The sequence below is a fragment of the Vombatus ursinus genome, unplaced genomic scaffold (assembly GCF_900497805.2).
Source record: "Vombatus ursinus unplaced genomic scaffold, bare-nosed wombat genome assembly UNPS02014818.1, whole genome shotgun sequence".
Classification (NCBI taxonomy): domain Eukaryota; kingdom Metazoa; phylum Chordata; class Mammalia; order Diprotodontia; family Vombatidae; genus Vombatus; species Vombatus ursinus.
In genome coordinates, this window is record NW_020954596.1 from 8,944,772 (window position 1) to 8,966,810 (window position 22,039).

A 22,039-nucleotide genomic window follows, 5' to 3' on the forward strand; every position below is an offset into this window, starting at 1 on the left:
AAAATGGATGGAAGCTGTGAGGAGATAGGTTTGAATTCATTATAAAGAAGAAAGTTTTTTTGGGGGGGAGGGGCTAGGCAATGGGGTTAAGTGACTTGCCCAAGGTCACATGGCTAGTGTCAAGTGTCTGAGGCCAGCTTTGAACTCAGGTCCTCTTGACCTGAGGGGCCTGTGCTCTATCCATTGTGCCACCTAGCTGCCCTTAAAGAAGAAATTTTTAACAGTAAGATCTATTGGTGCTTCATGGATCCAAGACTTTCCTGAATTGGGTCCGTTGATATTGATTGGCAGTGCCTCCACATTTTAGGAGAAGGTCTATGTGAGCTCTTGACAGAAAAATTCATCACTCTGCTTATAACTTTCTGGAGATGGGTCTTTCTGAATTTAGCTCAGTTGTTTCTGTGCCTATACTCAAGGCCTTTCCATCTCTTCCAGAGCTAGTAGTGCCTCATTGGTATAGCCCCTGGGAACTTAGCTTCCTTTTCAATCCTACGTCAATGGAAGAAAACTTAAGGTAGATGCTAACTATGAGAAGTATCCCAAAATGGGAGGACTGCAATGGGGTGCATCTGTAAAAGTGTTTAACTAAATGCTGTTTTCCAGTAAAGGTATAGATGGAACTCATGCTATGAGCAACTAGATGACCTCTGCTCTAGGGTTCCTTTCTGCTCTAGATTGTTTGATTCTTTTGATTAGGCCTGAGGGACAGCAAAATGAGATGATGTCATTCCTGTCCTCAAGACACTCACAATCTAATTGTAGATAAAAAATTCACAGGAAGAACAGACAAGACTGAAAGTAAGTACAACATTGTGCAGTGCAGAACTACACGTAGAAGAATTCAGAAAAGAGATCACTGAGGGGCACAGTGGTTCAGGAAGGATTCTTATAGTAGTGGGGCTTAAGCAATGCCATAAAGGATGGGTGGTCTTTGCCCAGGCAAAGAAGAGGTGGAGAGGACATCGCAGATAGAGGTACTGAGACAGCTAGGTGGTAAATGGATAAAGTGGTAGACTTGGATTCAGGAAGACTGAGTTTAAATTCTGCCTCGGACATTTACTAGCTTTATGATCATGGACAAGTTAACTACTTTCTGCCTCGGTTTAATCATTTGTAAAATGGGGATAAAAATAACACCTCTCAGGATTATTGTGAAGACTGAATGAGATAATCTATGTAAAACACTTTGCAAACCTTCAAGTATTATATAAATGCTAGATATTATTATGCACCAAACCCTTTATTTTGACAGATTGACACACTGACTCTTGTATGTGACAGTTTTGTGGCTCTTCCCTGTTGAGTTTATTTATGTTATAGAAGTCATTGTGTATATTGTTCATTTGGCAGTACTTTCTTTCCTTTGTATGCTGGGCTCTTTCCACTGCACAGTGGTAACTTCTTCCTGGGTCCTTACAGGAAATAACCTTTCCCTAGGGAGCCAGAGTTGTCATTATGAAAATCAATCCTTGCCCTGTGATGTCCTCAGACGCTACTGATATGTGTAGGGCTATTTCAGCCTACACTAAATACCTTCAAACCACTCTGCTTTGACTTTCTGTATCTACATTTGATCATTTTTCTGGCCTTCTGTAGTGAGCTTTCTTGGGCCCAGGCATATATCTCATGGGATTTCACTTCTAGAAGGGGCAATCAGGTCCATCTTTGAGGCTGTGCAACCTCATGGGAAATGTAGTCCCTTCCACCAGACCAACCAACCCCCCAGTTAATATGTTAAATTTCATCTGATTAGATTTAGCCAAACTGCTATTATATTTTTGGACCTCTATTCATGGTAGCTTCTTATCTTCTGCAAACTCGATAGGCATGCTATCTATACATATGTTCACTGATGTCATTGATAAAAAAATGTTGACTAGCTCAGGGCCAAAAATAGATCCCTGGGACATCATACTAGAGAAACCTACAGGCTGACGCTAGACCTTGCATCTCTCCCTATGCTTTGGGGCCAGATGTCCTACCAGTTCTGAAGCCACTTGATTTACTACCCACCGAGTTGACCTCTCCACTTTGTGCACAAGAATAGCTTGAGAGACTTTGTCAAATTTCTATTCTCATTTTATGCATGAGGACACTGAAAGAAAGGCTGTGATTTGCCTGGTTATACAGCTGGCAGGTGTCAGGGGGCTGGGATTGCAGCCCAATCTCTCTAACTTATCCAAGTGCTCTACCACCCACATCATCTCTAGTGGGAAAGTCTTTCTCCATTGTAAGGTCTCAGTTTCTTAACTAGGAAATTAAAAGGTTGGACTACATTATCTATACTTGGCTCTCTGACTCTAAAATTCTTAATTAATGATTGCTTCCTTCAGTGTGCTTCCATTTCTAGAACAAGCACTTAATTCTGTTATTTTAAAGGCCTTCCTGCATATGACTCACTGCTATGCAACATTAAAGAGCTGTGCATTGTGAGATAATTAATTTATTTCATTTCATTCACAAACTCGTCTAAGCCAAATTAGTGAGGTTACCATATAATAATAATAGCTACATTTATGAGTGTAATAACAACCGACATTTATAGAAGGCATCATGATTACAATGACTTTACACATATTAATTTATGGGATCCTACAACAATCCTGTGAGGTAGATAGAAGAGTGGAAACAACCTTGGCCTTGGAGTAAGAAGTTGTGAGTTCTAGTCCCAGATCCAACGTCTGCTAGCTTTATGACTATAAGTCAGTCATTTACTTCTCTGTGTCTCAAGTTTTCTCATCTATAAAATGTGCATAATAATTGGGCACCCTACTTCATACTAGAGCTGTAAGGGAAATGCTTTATAGATTATAAAGGGTTATAGAAATATGGATTGTTATGAATTGTGGCTTTGTAGATTTGCCCACCATCAGAAATAGCAAAATGATTTTGAAGATTTTTAAAAGCTATCATTAGATCACATGGTTTTCCTGTGGGCCTAATGGAATCCAAAGGTGGAGTGTTGAGAGAGATGGTCTAATGAGAGGCAGCATAGTACTGTACTGTATAAAAAACATCAGATTTGGAGTCAGAGGACATGGATTTGAACCCTGCCTGTGCCATTTAACATCTATGTGATTTTTAATACATTATTTAACCTGTCTTAGCCTGTGTTGGCTCCTGTAAAGTCAACTGGTTGGACAGCTTATCCTACAAGATTCCTTCCATCATCCTTATTTTGCATGGGGAGAGGTCCATTGCCATTTCAAGTAAATTGCCCAATATCACAAAAGTAAGTTAGTGGCTGAAGAGCGACTAACCATCCTCTCTTGGCTCCCAATGCCGGGCTATTCCCACTGCATGTCGCTGTTACTTAGTAGAAATGGACCGAGGCTATGTCTATATGGTCAAAGAGAAAGTGGGCACGGAGCCATCAAACTGTTGGGCACACTGACAGCTGACAGTTATGTAGGGTTTTAAGGCTGGCCAAACACTGGACATCCATCATCTCATCTGATCCTCACAGTAGCCCAGGGAGGTGTGTATACACTGCGCTGAGAAAGGGAATTTGCTCACTAGGAATTTTCTACACAAATCAAACCACCAGTTTAGACCAGGCAATTGTTACCCCCATTTCGCAAATGAAGAAACTGAGGCTCTGGGAGGTCCAACTCCTTGCCCATGGCGTTGGAACTACTAAATGTCAAAGGTGGGAATCCAACTCAAGGCTTCTTGGACTCTGGGTAGTCTGCCTCTACGTGGCGGGGAGAGCTCTTAACTGGGAGGCAGATGATTTGCGTTCAGTTCCCTCCTGCAGCAAGGAGCAGAGAGGAGACCTTGGGCAAGTCCCTTCCACCCTCTGGCCCTCAGTTTCCTCTCATGTAAGAGGATGATGAAGTCTTCGGTCTCTCTCAATGCGCTCAAGAGCATTTCAGAAATACCGACCGTGCACCTGGGATCTCTTTCCCTCCAACCGGTCTGTTCTGTATCTTGCTACAGAGTTGCCTTGGGGCACCCAGAGGTCGTGACTTGGGACTAATATGCTCAGAAACAGGACTTGAACCCAGGACCTCTCGGCTCCCAAAGTGGCATTAGGATGCCTCAGGACTAGGTTTGTTTTACAACAGGGGTTCTTAACCTGGGGTCCCTGACTCGGTGGTTTTAAACTAGGCGATCCCTCATTTCAATATAATTGGTTTCCTTTGTAATCCCGGGAATCTTCTGCATTTAAAAAGAGGAGTGGGAGAAGGTGGGGGAGGGTCGAGAGGCTTCTATTCCTCTGTGGTCCAGGGCACACACAAAGATTAAGAACCCTTGGGGTCAAAACGAGAACTCGTTGGCTTTCTAGGGTCTTCGAGCCTGGCAGGGCTCTTTACACGCTCCGACTCGCTTTAAAAAGGGAGTGCCCGAGATACTAGGGACACACAGCAGGCGCAGAGATGGACCGCCGTGTAGGGAGGCAGGCACCAGAGCCTGAGCAAGAGCAGCAGCCTCGGGAGCATGTCTCCTCCCTCCTGCCAAGGGTGGGGAGATCGGCCTCCAAGGTGCCACCCCAGGGCACCAGGAGGCGCCCCCGCGGGACGCCCGGCCGGCGGGGCCACCTCGTTCTAGGGCCCGGCAAGGCGGGGGAAGAGGGGTAGACGCTCGCGTCCAATAGGGCTCACGCGCAAAGCGTCCCCTCCCCCACCTCCCCAGGCCCTGCTTAGTGCTCTCCAGTCTCAGCTCGGAGCTCCCCGGGGAGTGAGTCGGGGCGGAAGGGTCGGGGGAGGGTGGGGAGGTGTGGTGGTGGTGTGTGGCCTGTCAGAGAGTCAGAACTCCTCGCCTCCAGCCCTGTAGTTGACCGTCTCGGGTGGCGATGCAGCCTTGCACCACCCCGGCCCTACCCCACTGAACTACGGATCCCACAACGCCCTGGGCGCGCAAGGAGGGGTGGGTTGGTGGAGTGGAGAGCACGGCGTAGGGAGGGAGAAGAAGCGAGGCAGTGACCTCACCCTCCGCCTCCAGTTCGCCCCCCCCATTCCCTCCCTTCTCCGCAACAACGCCCCCCTTTTCACCCCGTCCTTGCGGCCAGGCGCAAGGCCCGGCGGGAATGGTAGTTCCTCTGTCAGGTAGGCGTCAGGGGAGGCAGGCGCCGCGTGGACTCCAAGCCCCGTCGTACTTTGCGCGGCGGAAAGCAAGTTCGAAGAAGGGGGGTGTTGGGTGGAAGAAGGGAAAAAAGGGAGCGGAGCAAAGAAGGGGAGGAGTAAAGAACGAGGGGAGGGGGGAGGAGGGAGGAGGGAGCCCACATCCCCTCCCCCCTCCCCTCTCCCTTCGCTCTCTCGCACCCCCCCTCCCCCCCGACGTAAACTGGGATCCCTTTCCCCTTGTGTCCGCCATATTGGACTCTTAACTCTGGTCAGCAGCGGTGGTGGCGGCGGCGGCGGGCGGCGAAGGGGACTAAGTTAACTCCCGGTTGGAGCCTGCCGAGCGGCTTCTGCCCGCCCTCCGCCCTTCTCCGCCCGGGAGGCGGCCCCGCGAAGCCGCCCTCCCTCCGCTGGGCCCCGGCCGGCAGCTCTGAAGTGACCTCCCCCCCATTTCCCCTCCGCCCGCCGCCTTTTACCTCAGCCTCCTCCTCCTCCTCCTGCTGCTCCCTCCTTCCTTCCCTCTGGCCGCCTTCGTCCCTTCTCTTCTCCCACCTCACGGCCTGGCCTCACGAAGGATGAGTCCGGCCGACGCCAAGCGCGGAGCCAAGCGCCGGAAGAACAAGCGGGGCGGCGGGAGCGGCGGCGGTAACGGCGGCGGCGGCGGCTGCGGAGGCGGCAAGGCCGGCCCGGCCGTGGCCCAGGCGGCGGCGGCCTTGAGGGGCCCCCAGCCCGCCGGCACAGCACCCCCCCAGAGCGCTGTGGCGGGCCTGCTCGTGGCCCCAGCCTCGGCCCCGGCCCCAGCCACGGCGCCCAACGGGCCCCTGGGCGCTGGGGGCGGTCCCGTAGGAGGCGAGGTAAGCGGCTGCGAGTCGGAGGAGGAAGAGGAAGGGGGTGTGTGGGGCGGTAAGAGGGGACCCCCCCGCCCCCCGCGGTGCGGGCTCCCCCGGGATGGGGAGGGGCTGGACCGAGAGGCAAATCGCGGCTGCCCAGCCCCAGCGCCAGACGGGAAAGGGGTGTGTTAGCCGTCGCCCGGGACGCCCCCCAGCCCGAGGGCCGGGAGGGGGCCCCACCTCCCGCAGTGGAGGGAAAGGAGGTGGTTACCCTAGACGCCCCCCGGCCCCCAGCCCCAAAGGGGTGTGTTAACTATGCTGCCTCCTCCCAGACTGGAGGAGCAGGCATTGCAGATACTAGGGGGTGGTGAGGAAGGGGAGGGGGCGTCCCTGCCCCTGTCCCTGTCCCTCATGCCTGGTTGAGAAGCATCACGCCTCTGGAGGCCTAATTCCCTTTTCCCCGCCCCACTCCTTTCTCCTACCTCTCCCTCTCCCCCACCCCCCCTTTCCTGGAAGCCCAGGGGTTAGGCCTCCCCGCCCCTCTGAGGGATATAACTGGAACCTGGCTGAAGGCATCATCCTCTGAGGGCAGCAACTCTTAGTACGTTACGGACCAGCCTTTGCCTTTTAAAGGTTGGATCCCTACGAAGTAGGGACAGGTACACTTGGAGAGAGAACACTAATTAATGGGGAGAAGGGGATATCGATGAGGTGTGTGTGAGGGTATTTGCTGGGGTTAAAACTCTTTGCTAGGTTTTCCTGGTCCAGGGCCACTTAAATCATGTCAAAAATAGGAGGTCACTAAAAAAAACCCTGATAGTTGTCAAGAAAGACAACCAAATGGCATTAAGAAATTTTCTGAGGTTGTGAGTTGCATCTGAAGTTGTGTTTTCTGAAGAGAGGAAGAGAGTGACAGGTGGGCCTGCAATTGAAAGTTGGATATTAATATATCAGTTGATACATTTGTCTGAAAAAGAATGTCAAAACAGCAGACAGTAGTTACAGAACTTTCTGACATGATGATCTTATAGTTCCTTTACTTGTTTTTTACTTTTTAAGTTTTACAAAATAATAAAGCTTTTCTAGCTCTCCCAGTTTTAAGACCTTTTCCTATACCTACACATGCTGATCATAAATAATTCTTGACTTATTTCTGGTACTTGATATAGAAAGCCTCTTACATGCAGCATTCTCCACTCTAGTTTACACTTGAGTATATATCATTCTTGAAAGAAGTTTTGTAGTATTCATGTGGCGTGGCTCAGCTGTGAATAGTGCTTTATTTTGAAATGCAAAGTTCCTTAAGATATTCCATTTTTTTTTCATGCACCTGTCACGTGTAGTTTGGAAGAGTGCATCTCCTGTTCCCTACCCTCTCCCAACCCCCCTCTGAGTTGGTCATTGTTGAGCAGACTGCCTATCAAAGTACTTCATCCAGAGGTAACAGCTTGGGCTATTCATCCTCTGATTGAAGGACTGCTTTTTAAATTGTTTTGGTTTGATTGATCTCAGTTATTACGGCACATGTTCGGTTTTTTAAGTCAGGTATTTGAAGGGAAAGTAATTTGTTCATTTGAAAAGAAATCATTTTTTAATGAAAGGTTAGTATACAATGAGTCTGATAATCATTGATTGCTGCCACTTTTATTTTGTTTATCAGTTTACCAGTATTTATAAAACTATTTAATGTGGTCAGCTGTAGAATTGGCATAGTCATGGTAGGTCATTTGCTCATTCTCTGAAAGACAAGAGAATTTCTTTAACATTAGAATCATTCTTCTAACATTGATATCTTGCTCTTTAAGGACAAATGAAAAAATTAACTTAAGCACAAACTTTTAGCTGGAGAGGTTGTGAGATCCACGAGACAGAAATTGTTTTATGTGAGCGAGCAAATGTTGGTTGGAATTAGTCAGGAATGGATGTAGATGGAAAATTATTACAAGTGTACTGTGTAGCATATTCGTTAAAGCCAAGTATGATGTCTGATACTATAATAAAATCTTAAATTTAAGTGTGCTCATTCTCTTTAATATTTTGAAAGTTTTAAAAATACATTGTAGTAACTGAATTTATTTTGGAGTCTGATGATAAATTGGTTTGGCATGTTAGCTACTAATGAGCCTCATTGCCCGGTGTCCTTAACAGAGAAATATCCCTTGGTTCTTTGGATACATGACACAAGGCAAGACTTGTGCACTTGTTTCATTGAGATTTTTAAGGGTAGTTTTTAGAGTATTTCTAAAGTGCATTGAGGAAGTCTTAGTCTTATTTATTCAGTGTCATCTACTAAATAATTGACCATATTTTCTTTAAGTGTAAAAATCTGTCCAGGTATTTGATTATTAAAAAGTAGCATACTTACATAAAAAGTAGTATGCAAATAGTATGCAAATGTTTGACCTTGCACATCATTGCAAGTACATAATAAGTTATCAAATATCATTGGGATATTTAGTGTTACAAAGCAATAATCTTTTTTCAGTTATTTACTAATCCTAGGCAAATATCTAAAAAAACGGAAATCCTAATGTTCTCAGTAGCTTTTTTTATACTGTCAATTTACAGAATGACATTGAATTTCAAAATCTTTTAACTACTTTATAAATCTTTAGGTATGTACTTCTCTGGGACAGTGAAGTGGCCCAGTGGATAGTTAGGCCTGGAATCAGAAGATCTGAGTTTAAATCTGACCTCAGACACTAGCTGTGTAACCCTGGGCAGTTCACTTCACCCTGTTTGCCTCAGTTTCCTCATCTGTAAAATGAGCTGAAGAAGGAAATGACAAACCACTGCAGTATTTTTGCCAAGAAAGCTCCAAATGGGGTCATGAAATGTCAGACGCTACTCAGCAGCAACATGTGTTTCTCAAAGTGGGCCTCTAATTCCTGTTAACTTTTTGTTTTCCACATGGGGTATCTTAGAAGATAATGTCTGGAAGAAAAGTATAAATAAAGACTAGAAGGAATATCTTTAACGTTAAGGTGTAGTAAATGGCAGCTTGGTGAATTTATAAATGTAACAGGTGGTTAAGTAAGAAACATGCAGGGAAGAGAAGAAAAAGAAGTTTTTGTTTTCATAATTGAAGAGTGTGGTTCTGTGAAAGAATTTTTGGTATAAGAAAACTTGGCTATGCCAAAACATTGGTTTATTGTGCTGTATTTTATTATTTACTTTAAGATTAATATTTGGTCTGTATTATTCCCTTTTTGTAAACAGGGGCTAATGATAGAAAAGAAGATAGTTAAAACATTCAAGGTCATGTTCTCTGAATGGAAGTGTATGTAATGAAAACCTGAGGTAACGAAACTTGTGAGGTGGCTCATCCTTTTAGCCAAAACCAGAATTATGAAGGAATTTCTCAGAACTTGAAAAATTCTTGAGTAATAAATGCTTCATTAACAGAAAATATTCTTACTTAGGTAAATATATCTTAGAATTTTAATTGAAATTGCAGTTCCAGTTTAAAGTGTATTTCTCATCTAAGTGCTTAAATCTTTTGTTGTCTGAAGGCGAAAAGTATAAGAAGGAACTTCTCCTTCTTTACATAATTAAGCCTCTATCTACTAATGTATTGAATAGAAGAATATTTAAAATACCAGAATTTTGTTTTCTGAATAAGCAGGTAAAATCAAATCAAATGCACTATTTACTCAAATAATAGGTTCTTTAGTATGGAAACTAGTTGTTTTCACTAGGTGTCAGGATACCAAATCACATACGAGCATTTTGGTGTGGACTTAGGGTTATTTTAATAATTATGCTAAAAGATGAGAAAAGTGAAGTAATTTGAGGTAAGAGTCAGTAAATAGATCATGATAAAAGTTTGAATGAAAGGAGAGAAAAAGCAAGACTTAGGGAACCATTTGTAATTTAGAGTTGTATTCATATTGGTTGAAAGGCAGAGGAGTGAAAATATTAATTTTTAAAAGTTAGTCTGATGTGTATCCTCTGATGATATGATGTGATTAGCAATTAGGATTTTATTATGAATCTACAGGATACATTTGGGTATGCTTTTAGGACTTTGGAGATTGTGGAGATTATTCTGGATGGTATCAGTTAAAGTAAACAGTAGTAAAAAAGTTCAAAGTAGTGGGGGAAAAAAAGATCTCTTGTCATTGACTTCTTCTAGGTGGCCTTATTATAGAGCTGAGTGAACCTGTGTGTTTTAACTAAGATGAATAATTTAATAAGGAAAAATAGAGTGAAATTGTTATCCTGTGGGTCCAGATATGGTGTGGCTGCAGAGAACTCTTGAGTGACTCAGTATTTTTAGCGTTCACCCTTATTGCATCTGAGTCCATAACACCATTGACAATGCATTTTTAGTAGATTGATGTCTAGTGTTTTCATTTCTAATTAAGATACTAGTGTGTACATGAAGTGTGTTCACTTTTGTTCGCTGATTTTGGCTTAAATACTAATTTTTTTATTAGCTTAAGGCATCCCTTTGTTTTTTACAATATTTGTTGTGTCATTATGCTTTTTAGACAGGCAGATTTTTGCAAAATGATTTGTTGAATGAAAATACTGTAAAAAAGTGAATATTCTTTCTTTTTGAAATCTTTAACTGACCAGTGAAAACTGAAATTTAATGATTATGATACTGTAACCCTTCTCACAGAATATCATTGATTTTCATTGTTTTTAATATTGTAACTTAAAATTTTCTACCTTGTTTATTGTACATTTTGTATTAAGCAATGATTCAGATCATATGAAGACTTTTTCTCTTAAATCCTGGGTGCCACATTTTAGGAAGGACTTTGTTAAGCTGGAAAATGTCTAAAGAATGGCAACTAGGATGGTGAAGGACCTTGAGTTCGTGTCATGTGAGGGTCACTTGAAGGAACTAGAGCCTGAGAAGAGAGAACTTGGGGCAGGGGACAGGATACTGGATAGTTGGGTTCAAGTATTTGAAGAAGTGTCATGTGGGAAAAGGACAGAACTTATTGTGGCCCCATAAAATAGAGGTAGAAGTAAGGTTGAAGTTGCAGAATATTTAGGTTTGATGTCAGGAAAAAGTTCCTAACAATTAGAGCTAACAGAAAGTGGAATGTCCTGTCTTGTCACATAGTAGTGTATATCACTCATTTGTGTCCTTCACGCAGGGTCTGGATAACTGCTTATGGTTATATAGCTATGTAGAGGGAATTGTTTTTAGATGTGACTTGGAGCAGGCTGCTGAAGTCTTCCTTCTGACTCTGAAATTCTTTGATGTGATAGGTAAATTTGCATTATTTCTTCTCGTGTCTTGTCACGCCTTGTATTTTTTTTTAATAGCAATTAAAACTTGAAGTGTATGGATCTTTATTTGGAAGTCTTGTTATGTATATGCAACATTTGACTTTTTTTTTGTGGGGGAGGTGAGGAACCAGACCTGTGATTTCATTAGTATATGGAACTCTTAGTGAGGAAACTCCCTCTACCAATGCAGATTGGCATCTGCTGTGAAATGCATAATCTTGCTTGGGGGCACTGAAAGGTTGTGTAACATGTCTAGGGCTGGGCAACAAAAAATGTCAGACGAGGAAATTGAACCCAAGTTGTTTAGACTGAGAAGGCTCACTCTATGCCATACTACTTTTTTAGTTCTAATTAAGTAACAGTAATTTTTACTTTATTCATGAGAGTGATATGAAGGGGATTAATATTTAATACAAATTTGCTTTGATGGATCTTTCTTCTCATGGATGCACATGAAATGAAATCCATTCATGCCTTCTTGTCCTATGTGACTCAAGTCCATGTTTTCCTATAAATTGTAAGCATGCTGGGAACCTTCTTCCATATCACTTCAGGTTGTGTGGATTCCAGCAGAGCTCATGGGCTGTGATTGGTTTTCCTTTGTTTCACATCTTTTCTGCTCATATATCTCTCTGACATCCTTGAATTCCTTCTTTTGCCCAGGTCTAAATTTCACATCATCTGCTTTCTCCCCTACTTTTTTCCTCTGTTGTTCTAGTCTCAGAGGAAGAAGTCACTCATTTCTTTGCAAACTCCAGCCCCTTTAAGACTTGTGTATTTGATCCATTTCCCATCTGTCTCCTTCATGAGCTTACCCCTTTGATTGTCTCTGATCTGTCCTTAATTTTTAATCTGACCTTATCCATTGATTTCTTCCCTACTGTTTATAGAAATGTCCTGATATTCCCATTTTAAAAAAACAAACAGCTTTTCATTTGGTCTTGACATCCCATCAAGTTACTGTTTTAGACCTATTTTACAGCCAAACTACTTGAAAAAAGCCACCTATCTACATTCTGTGTCTTTTGTGTCTCTATTTCCTTTCCTCCTATTTTAAGAAGTGTTGTTTAAAAAAATTCTGAACTTTATTAGCACCAAATAAAGTGAACATTTCCATATACACAGTATGTCAGAGAAAAGATTTTACATGGACCTTTGAATCTTTCAAGTACAATATGCTTTTCCTTTTAAATGTGTAATAACTTCAGCATATAACTTTCAAAGTTGTTCTGTTTCTGGGTTTTTTTTTTTCTGGTTTTCCTTCTCTTCTGAGAATTTAAAAAATGTTTCAATGACTCTTTTCTTTCTGTACATTGTTTTTGTTAGGTGGGAGAACCTATAGCTAGGTCCATACCCTCACCCTCTGACCTTCCTCCCTGCCATTAAAAAAAAAACAATACAAAACAAAACACAACCCCAGTAACAAATTGACCAAGTCCAAAAATGTTTGTCTCATCCTGCTGTGTGAGGCCATCACCTCTCTTGTCAGAAGGTGAGTATAGTGCTTCATCAATCCTCTGGGATCATGCATGGTCATTGATTGACGACCATTGATAAGAGTTATTTAGTCTTTCAAGGTTGTTTTTCATTACAGTACTGTTCTTATGTGAGCTGTTATCTGGGTTCTACTCACATGACTCTGTATCAGTTCATACAAGTCTTCCCAGATTTTTCTGAAACCATCTATTTGATATTTCTTATGGTACAAGAATGTTTCACAATCATATACTGCAGCTTGTTCAGTCATTGCCCAATTGATAGGTATCTTTATTTCCAGCGCTTTGTTGTAACAAAAATAGCTGCTGTTAAGTGTTGTATAGATGGATTATATATTCCTCTTTCTTTGATCCCTTTTGGTTCTAGGCCTAGTAGTGGTATCTCTGGTTCAAAGTATGTACACAGTTTAATAACTTTTTGGGCATAGTACCGAATTGCTTACCAGATATAAGCAGGGGCTTTAATGTCTTTTTCTTTTTTATCTCCAGTGCAAGGTATTTAGTGGGTCCTTAATGAATGCTTATTGATTGGATTGAATAAAGACCATGTTTTCCTGTGCAGTCAGTTGGTAAGATATTGCAGCTTTTTCATGCAGGTGCCTCTTATGCATTCTTTGGATAATCAACAACTTTATTTCTTCAGAAATTGTGGATTGCTTCTGAGCTATAAGTCATAGAATACCATGGTCTCAGAAGAGTTTGGCCTGTCTACACAGGAAAAGCCAAGTGGATGAAAAAATATATTGCTCAGACTGTTATATACAAATGAGTAGATAGCTCTTAGACCTAGTCTGTTAGTACACATGTCTTGAGACATTTACTATGGGCGGGCAATGAATTCAATCCAGAACTGAACAGGAGTATGGTCTAGAATGCTTTTGAGAAGTGATACAGTGCTTTTAGTGACCTCAAACTTTTCCTTGAAACAAATATCCATCTTTTTTCTAACTGTAATGTTCTTTTAGTAATGTTGTAATATGAATTTAAAAAACTTTAATTAAAGGTTTCATGTTAAGGTTAAATTCAGTGAAAATCTTAAATAATTTGCACACATTCTCTTCTGCCATTGGCCACTTTACTCCTTCCTTGGCCTTCTAGGTTCTCTTCCAAACTAACTGACCTTACCTTTACAACCTCACTTCCTTCCACTACTACATGTAAATGTACCCCAAGGCTCCCTCTGTACTTACTCTTTTGTGCTAAATCATCTCTATGCAGTTGATTCCCAAATCCTAAATGCAACCCTAAACTGTCACCTAAACTGTAGTCCTACATTACCTACCAATTTCCTTCCAATTATCCTCACGTGGAAGTCCTGTTGACATCTCAGATTCACCCAAGACAGAACTTGTATTTCCCACCCCAAGACTAACACTTGTCCAAGATCTCCTATTTCTCTGGATGGTAACACTATCCTAAATAAACCAGGTTTTCAGTCTTAGGGTCTTTGACTTCCTTCTTTTTCAACCCCAGTGTTCAGTTAGTTGCTGAGTCTGGTTGCTTTTCCTTCCACAGTAAGACTGCTACCCTAGTTTAGCGACTTGTCCCTATTCACCTTATTATTACAATAGCCTCCTCCTAATTGGGCTTCCTTCCTCCAGCCTCTCTCCTCTTCCATCTTTCATGCAGTTGAGAAATGTTCAGATTTGAACATGTCATATACTTACTCAAAAATTTTCAATGGCTTCTTGTCTCTTCTAGGATCAAAACCAAAATTCTTTACTTGACATTTAGAGCCCTACACAATCAGACTTCTAACTACCTTTCTAGTATTATTTCATGTAACTGCCCTGCACATACTTTCCATTTTAGTCAAATTGACCTTCTGGCTGTTCTCTGTGCGCATTACATCTCCTTTCTCTATGCCTTTGTACAAGTGATCCCTCATGCCTGGAATTTACCTCTTTCTCACCTCTGTCTTGTAGAATTCCCAGCTTCTGTCAAAACACCGCTCACATATCACTTCCTACATGTAGCCTTGCCCCTTCCATTCTTCTCACTTTTTTTTATCTTGAAATTAGTTTTATGTATTTTGTCTCTGCTTGTATATATGCTGTCTCTCTGACAGAAGGTAAGCTCCTTGAGGGAAGGGACAATTTCATTTTTTCCTCTCCTATTTCCAACATATGATGTAGTGCCTTTACTTAGTATATACTTAAGTGTTTTCTAAATTGAATTGAATTCTATAAGCAGGAATCTTTATATAATTTTTTTCACTTTTAAGATTTTTTTGTTTCAACATATACAAAATCCCATTCTGCTCATAATTGAATTTTCTACAGTGTGCAATCTCCAAAAACAGTTAAGCAAAATGACATATAAAAAATAAACTTATAGTAGTGCAACATTATACTTTAATAGTTTTGTTTGTTAAAAGAGCATGTACTTTATTGCTTAGTATCGATGTTGTCTGACATTTTAAAAATCTGACATTTGTTGCTGTTCAGCAGACAAAGTTGTCTCTACATAGTTATAGTAATTGTTTAATATGTTATATTGGTTGGCTTATACATTTTGTTCGCTTTGCATTACTAAAATGCTGGTCTTCCCATGTTGCTCTTCATTGATATCTTTTGTTATAGATCAGGAGTATTTAATTGCATTCCTGTAACACATTTTGTCAGCCATTTCCTTATCATTAGGCTCATGGTTTGTTTCCAACTTCTAGCTATTATAATGGTGCTTCAGTGAGTGAGGTGAATGAATGAATGAAAGAGCATGTATTTAAGTGTTTACTATCTACCAAAGTCCCAGGGTACAAGTTTTCATGGGAGGAGGAAGCTGACATGTCTTAGAGATAGCTGTCTTTTCTTGGCAGCCTTCCTGTCATGCCTAACAGTGGGCTCTTTGGATCAAAGGATGTGGATAATTTTGTAACTTTTAAGACAAAGTCCCCTGCCCTAATGAGTAGTAGTCTTCTAGAAGCACAAATGGTTTTACAAAATGCTTGGGCCAATTTACAAATCTCGGAGTGAATTTCCTGTGCTTTCCACCTTATATTTTAGTTTATGTTATTTTTACACCTTTTATAGACATGAGTCTTGATACGAAGTTCTTGTCTCATCCCTTTTTTCAAATTTTTCTTAATTGATAACCAAACTTATATTGGGAAGGGGACTGCTATAATCAGCCCTTCCAGAAAGCTTTGTCCAAGTCTTGGAATGAGGAAAGGCTATCATAACCACTTTATTCTAAATTTATATTACCATTGCTATTGTTTTTAAAGTACAAGAAATAATATCATTGTTCATTTCCTTCCTTCATTTTACAGTTTTTGCAATATGTAGCCCTGTCTTCAGGTAAGTGTATTAGGAAAAGTTTAATAATATAAAACCTAAGAGCACTGGCCCTCGAGTCAGGAGGACCTGAGTTCAACTTTGGTCTCAGATACTTGACACTAGTTGTGTGACCCTAGGCAAATCATTTAACCCTAATTGCCTCACCAAAAAACAAACAAACAAAAAAAACCACCAAAAAAAAAATATAAAACCTAAGGTACAGTCAGATGCCTTTCTAACTATTGCAGTTCAACAACTATTAAGTACCTGCTATTTGTTAAGGCATTGTGCTAGGTTTGAAGATACATATTTTTGGGGAGATACAGTATGTACAGAGATGAATAAATAAGCAATAACAAACGGGGTGGTCAGAGAAAGCTTCCCAGAGAAAAAGATAGCACTTGTTCTGAAGGTTGAAGGAAAGATGCAGGATTCTGAGAGAAAAAGATGAGGCAAATACATATTAGGCATGAAGAGTGGCTTGTGCTAATATACAGAGGTAGAAAATGAAATATTGAGGCTTGGAAATTGGTTGTAGTCTGGTTTGGCTAGACTGTTGTGTGTGTACAGTAGTTTACACTATGGTTGGTCAGAACCAGATTAAAAGGGTCTTTTTTCTTTTTTTTAAAGGATCTTCTCCCCCCTACACTTAGTAGTATTTTTCCCCCAATTACATGTAAAGATAGTTTTCAATATTCATTTTTATAAGATTTTGAGTTCCAAATTTTTCTTTCTGCCCTCCACCCCTCCCCCCAAGACAGCAAGCCATCTGATATAGGTTATACATACACAGTTGTGTTAAAAGTATTTCCACATAAGTCTTGTTGTGAAAGAAGAATCAGAACAAAAGGGAAAACTATGAGAAAGAAATAACAAACAAAAAAAGGTGAAAATAGTATACTTTGATCTGCATTCAGACTCCATAGTTCTTTATCTGGATGCGGATGGCATTTTCCATCATGAATCTTTTGAAATCGTCTTGGATCATTGTATTGCTGAAAAGAGCCAAGTCTACCATAGTTGATTGTCTAACAATGTTGTTGTTAACTGTGTACAATGTTAAGATGGTTTTAAATATCTGACTAAAGTGCTTGTATTTTATCCTGGAGAGTAGGAATCCACTGAAGAGTTTTGAATATAGGAATAATACTGTTCAGACTTGTGCCGTAGTTCAGTGGTCTCCAAAGTGGGCTCTGTAGGAACTACGGCTTGACTCAAAAGGGGCTTCTCAGGAACCATTATGAGGGTTATATCTTATTCTCCCTGGGAGGGAGGGGCTTGTCTGTATTACAGCCACACCTGCTTTTATCCCTCTACACCCCTTCACTTTTCTCTCTCCCTCCTCTTTATAAAATCTTAACCTGTATTATTCAGAACCAGCTCCTTATGGCAATTATAATTTACCTGCTACCTGGTCACTCAGCAATAGCAGTTGTACAGGTGCTACTGGAAAAATCACAGAACATCCTCAGAAATACCCTTCTCCTGGTTCCAGATGACTTCATACCTATGGCAATCCTTGGAGAGCAGTGACTGAAGAGTAAGAGCTTCTTACTGTTTTTGTTGTGGATGGGTCACGTGATGAGTATTTATGAATAGACTTGTTATCTCAGGCTTTCTTACAATCTCAACCCCCATCAGCTAATCTTCATTATTGTTGTTGAGGGCAGCACAATCCTTCCAGTCACTGAAGTTCACAACCTCAGTGGCATCACTGACTCATCACTTTCACTCACCCCACCTAGATGGCGTAGTTTAGACATGGCTGTCTTTTTTCAGTCACTTTTCTGTCATGACTAATAGTGGGTCAAAAGATATGGATAATTTTATAGCTTTTGTAGTCTTTTGGTAGTAGTGGTGGTAGTAGTAGTTTTATAAAGCTGTAACACAGTCAGTTACATCATCTACCTTAATAATATCTCTCCTATATATCTCCATCTCTCTACTCACATAGCCATCGCCCTAGTTCTGGTTTGTATCACTTCTTTTGTGGACTTTTACAATAGCCTCCTAAATGATCTCTCTTCCTTAAACATCTTCCCTCTCTAATCCATTTTCCACACAAGTGTCAAAATGATTTTCCTTAAACACAGGTCTGTGTCACTCTCCTCTTCTGTTAACTAGAATGGCTCTATATTGCTTTTAATAAAGATCTTCCCTTCTCAGATTGAATTTTTTCTTTTTTGGGTAGGTAAAAGGGTCCCTGTTTTGCCTCATTTCTTAACTTAACTTTACCTTTCCTTAATCATTTGAATGGATATTGCCTCAGACAAACTGAAACCTCGGAAAGATCTTAGCTCAAAAATGCCGATGTCTCCCACTGCATCAGGGATCATTTTCAGTTGTCCTGATTCACGTCTGGACACTGGACCCAGATGGCTCTAGAGGAAGGAGTGAGGCTGGTGACTTTGCATAGACCTGCCTCACTTAAATCCAGTTTACTTGCAAGTCAAGACATCACTTTTCTGAGGTTATTGGTCCTCTTTGAGAATGAAAGATAAACAAGATCAGATACTATTTTAAACTTTAAAATTTTCTATTTTTGAACAGAACTGAAGCAAACAGGGTCAAGTGCCTTATCCAGGGTCACACAGCTAGTGTCTGAGTCCAGATTTGAACTCATGAAGATGAATCTTCCATATTCCAAGCCCAGTGCTCTATCACACAGCAAAGAACTCTGAAAGACAAGATTGAAGTCTAGATCAATGCGTTTTCTACTTTGTCTTGCTGCCTCTTAGGAGTCAGAGATTTGTGTGGAGTACTAGACATGGGTAGGGAAGAGGTAGTGCTTTAATTAATAAGCAGAATGTAAGCAAAGTTATAAAGGTAAGGAAGTGCCTGTGTTTGGGAAATGGAGTGGTTCAGTTTGTTTAGTATTGAATTTTTGCTGAAGTGGGGAGTAGTGTGGTGAAATAAAGCTGTAAAGGTAGTTTGGGGCTAGATTATGAGGAGCTTCGAATACCCATGGGTAAGGCATTTGGACTTAATTTTTGTTAGGCATTGGGGAAACATTAAAGATTTTTGAGCCAAGACATGAGATGATTAGAACTGTGGGTTAGGAAGCTTAATCTGGCGGTGAAATAGAGAATGGACTGGAGAGAGGAGAGACTAGTAGTTTGGTAGAGGGAGAGCTGGTAGTTTGGTTAGGATGTTGTAGTAAAGACAGGAAGTAGCCATTGAATTGAAAAGGAAGGAGTGGATATGAAAGATTCTGAAATAGAATTAACTGGATTTAATGACTGGCTGTGGCAGTTAAAGGAGAAGGAAATAATTGGAGGTTTTGAGTGTGGGTGACTGGGAAAATTTTGTTATTGTTAACAGCAATATGAAATTTAGGAAGGGGGAATAAGTTTTATGACAAAGGTGATGGTTTTGGGAGTTCCAGCAGAACATCAGACTGGAAATGTGTGGATGGTAGGGAGGAAAGAGGGAAGCATTTGGCAATGAGATGACTGGGGGTGGAAACAGGAGGGGCAGATTTGAATCAGCCGCAAAGATGTGATAGAATTCCTGCAGGTAGATGAAAAGTGCATCTGGAGAATACAGAAAAACACAGTTGAGGATAAAGCTTTAGGAAATGTCCATATGAAGGGTGGGAAGAGGAAAAAAGAAAGAAGAGGTCAGGGAGGTAGAAGGACAATCAGAGTTCAGTGCTAGATGTGCTAGATGTGGTAGGTGTAGATTATTGTTCAGGTAAGGAGTTGGATTAGATGACCTTTGTGGTTCCTCCTCATGCTGAGATTCTGTGCCAGAGAAGGTAATAGAGGAGAGATGTTTACCAATGAGAGAGTAAGGATTTGAGGAGGCCCAGTGGATTAACCAATGAGGTCATTAGTGACCTTTGAAAGAGCAGGTTGGAAAAGTGGAGAAGTGAAGAGTAAGTATAGATGGTAGGGAAACAGAGACACATAAATACAGACTTCTTTCAAAAAGGTCAGTGAAGGAAAGGAGATGGTTTGGATAGTAACTGCCTTCAAGGGGTGGTGGATTGAGGAAGTTTTTTTTGTTTTTTGTTTTTGTTTTGCTTCATTTGTTTATTCACTCATTCATTCATTCATTCATTTATTTATTTATTTTGGTGAGGCGATTGGGGTTAAGTGACTTGCCCAGAGTCACACAGCTAGTGTTATGTGTCCAAGGCCGCATTTGAACTCAGGTCCTCTCAACTCCAAGGCCAATGATCTAGCCACTGTGCCACTTAGCTGCCCGCCCCGCCTTTTTTTTAAAATAAAGAATAGAGTAAACTTGGTCATGTTTATAGGTAGAAGGGAAAGAACCAGTAATGGAAACAGAGAGATGAAATACACAAAAAAGTTCAAGATTGAACTTAATTCTTTTTACAAAATTTTTCATCTCTTAACTCCCCTATTTTTATTAATGTTACTATCTTTGTCTGGATTACCCAGGCTTGAAACATGTCATATTTAACTTTTCCTTACCTCAGTATCTTCTTCATTTAAAATCCTGTTGTTTTTTTCCCTGTCTCTATCCTCTTTCCATTCCCATTGTGACCACCATAGTTGAGCTCCTTATCAATTCTTGCCTGAACTCTTGATTATAAGAGCTGGATTCATCTCCTTCTCCAGTTCATTCTACCAACATTACTGACAGGTTAATTAATCTATTTAAAGTAGTGGTTTTCAAAAGGTGAGTTTGTTAAATGTTCTGTAAAATTTTGGAGGTTATGTTGAGGAAAAAAATCATAAATTTTATTTAATATAAATTTCACTTACTTAGCAATATAAGTATAGTATTTGAAAAATAAACAAAACTTGCCTATTGTATGCACTAATCTTAACAATTTAGAACTAAGAACAAAACAATGGGTGTTATAATTGAAAGAAGACTGTAAGTCTCCCAACTGTCTTATACTATTGCCAACTTAAATATTCAGTGTGCCATAATTCCTGACAGCAAAGATTTCTGTGGAGTGAATAAAAAAGAAAAAATTTTCAGAACCACAGTTCAAAAGCATAACTTTAATATTTTCATCCTTTGTCCCAAACCATTCCCCTTTGCCTACTGAATAAAAAGTACGAACTCTTTAGCTTGATTACCATATAGTCTCCAGAGGTTCCCAGCCTTATTTGGCCTACTGTCCCCTTTAAAAAAAAATTCCTCAACACCCTACTGGAAATCTACTTTCTTTAACTCTTTAATGTTTTTTTGAAATTTGTGTCACTTCAAAAAAACACATAAAACATTTTAAAAATGCATATTCAATTTAATAATTTATTGTTAAATTTGTAGGGTTTTACCTGCATTGAAATTTTGATGATGCAGTATTGCATCATGTAACCATATAGTATCATATTGTAAACAAGTCATTATAGGCACATATTCCTGCAGATGCATGCTGGACTTCCTGACAGCAACATGCTTGCCTGCCAACGTTTGCTTGTTAAGAGCTGTTGGCGGACTTGACCACTGATAGGTTATAACTTGCATTTTGTGTGTTTATTTGGAAAATAATGTAATCACTTCGACTTTACTCTATTACACAACACATGAACCGAGTACAAACGGTTTTTCAAAATTTTCTTATCTTCTTTTCTTTCCTTGTTTCCACCCCCCCTTATTTTTATTCAATGTCCCCTTACTTGCACCAGTGGCTACTACCACCAACCTGGATCATTCCAGTGCCCTGCAGGGGGGCGATATTGTCCACTTTGGGAACCTCTGGTACACTGTTTCATATACACTTCTGCCAGTTGGGACTCTTGACCATCTCTCAAACATAGCCTATGTTTCCCCAGTTCCTTGTTGTTTGCTCTAGTTGTTCCATCTGCTTGTAATGATCTCTCCTCCTCTGTCTATTTAAATTCTGCGCATCCTTTAAGATCCAGCTCAAATGACTTTTGCTAGGCTATGTTGTTCAGTTGTTTCAGCTGTGTCTGACTCTTCGTGACCCCGTTTAGGGTTTTCTTGGCAAGATACTGGAGCAGTTTGCCATTTTCCTTCTTTAGATAATTTTTACAGATCAGTAAACTGAGGCAAACAGGATTAAGTGACTTGCCCAGGGTAACATGCTAGTGTCTGATGCCTGATTTGAACACAGGTCTTCCTTACTCTAGGCTTGGCTCCCTATCCACTGTACCACCTAGCTGCCCAGTTTGCTAGAA

At 40.8% G+C, this 22,039-nt stretch overlaps 1 protein-coding gene across 1 annotated transcript in view; it reads left to right on the forward strand.

Moving 5' to 3' along the window:
* The first annotated feature begins 5,860 nt into the window (after positions 1-5,860).
* The window catches only part of FAM193A (family with sequence similarity 193 member A), a 225,216-nt gene continuing 209,037 nt past the window's right edge, over positions 5,861-22,039 (forward strand). The window contains exon 1 of the mRNA XM_027836378.1: positions 5,861-5,917. The gene's annotated coding sequence lies outside the window, so the exon portion shown is untranslated. The remainder of the gene's footprint in view (positions 5,918-22,039) is intronic.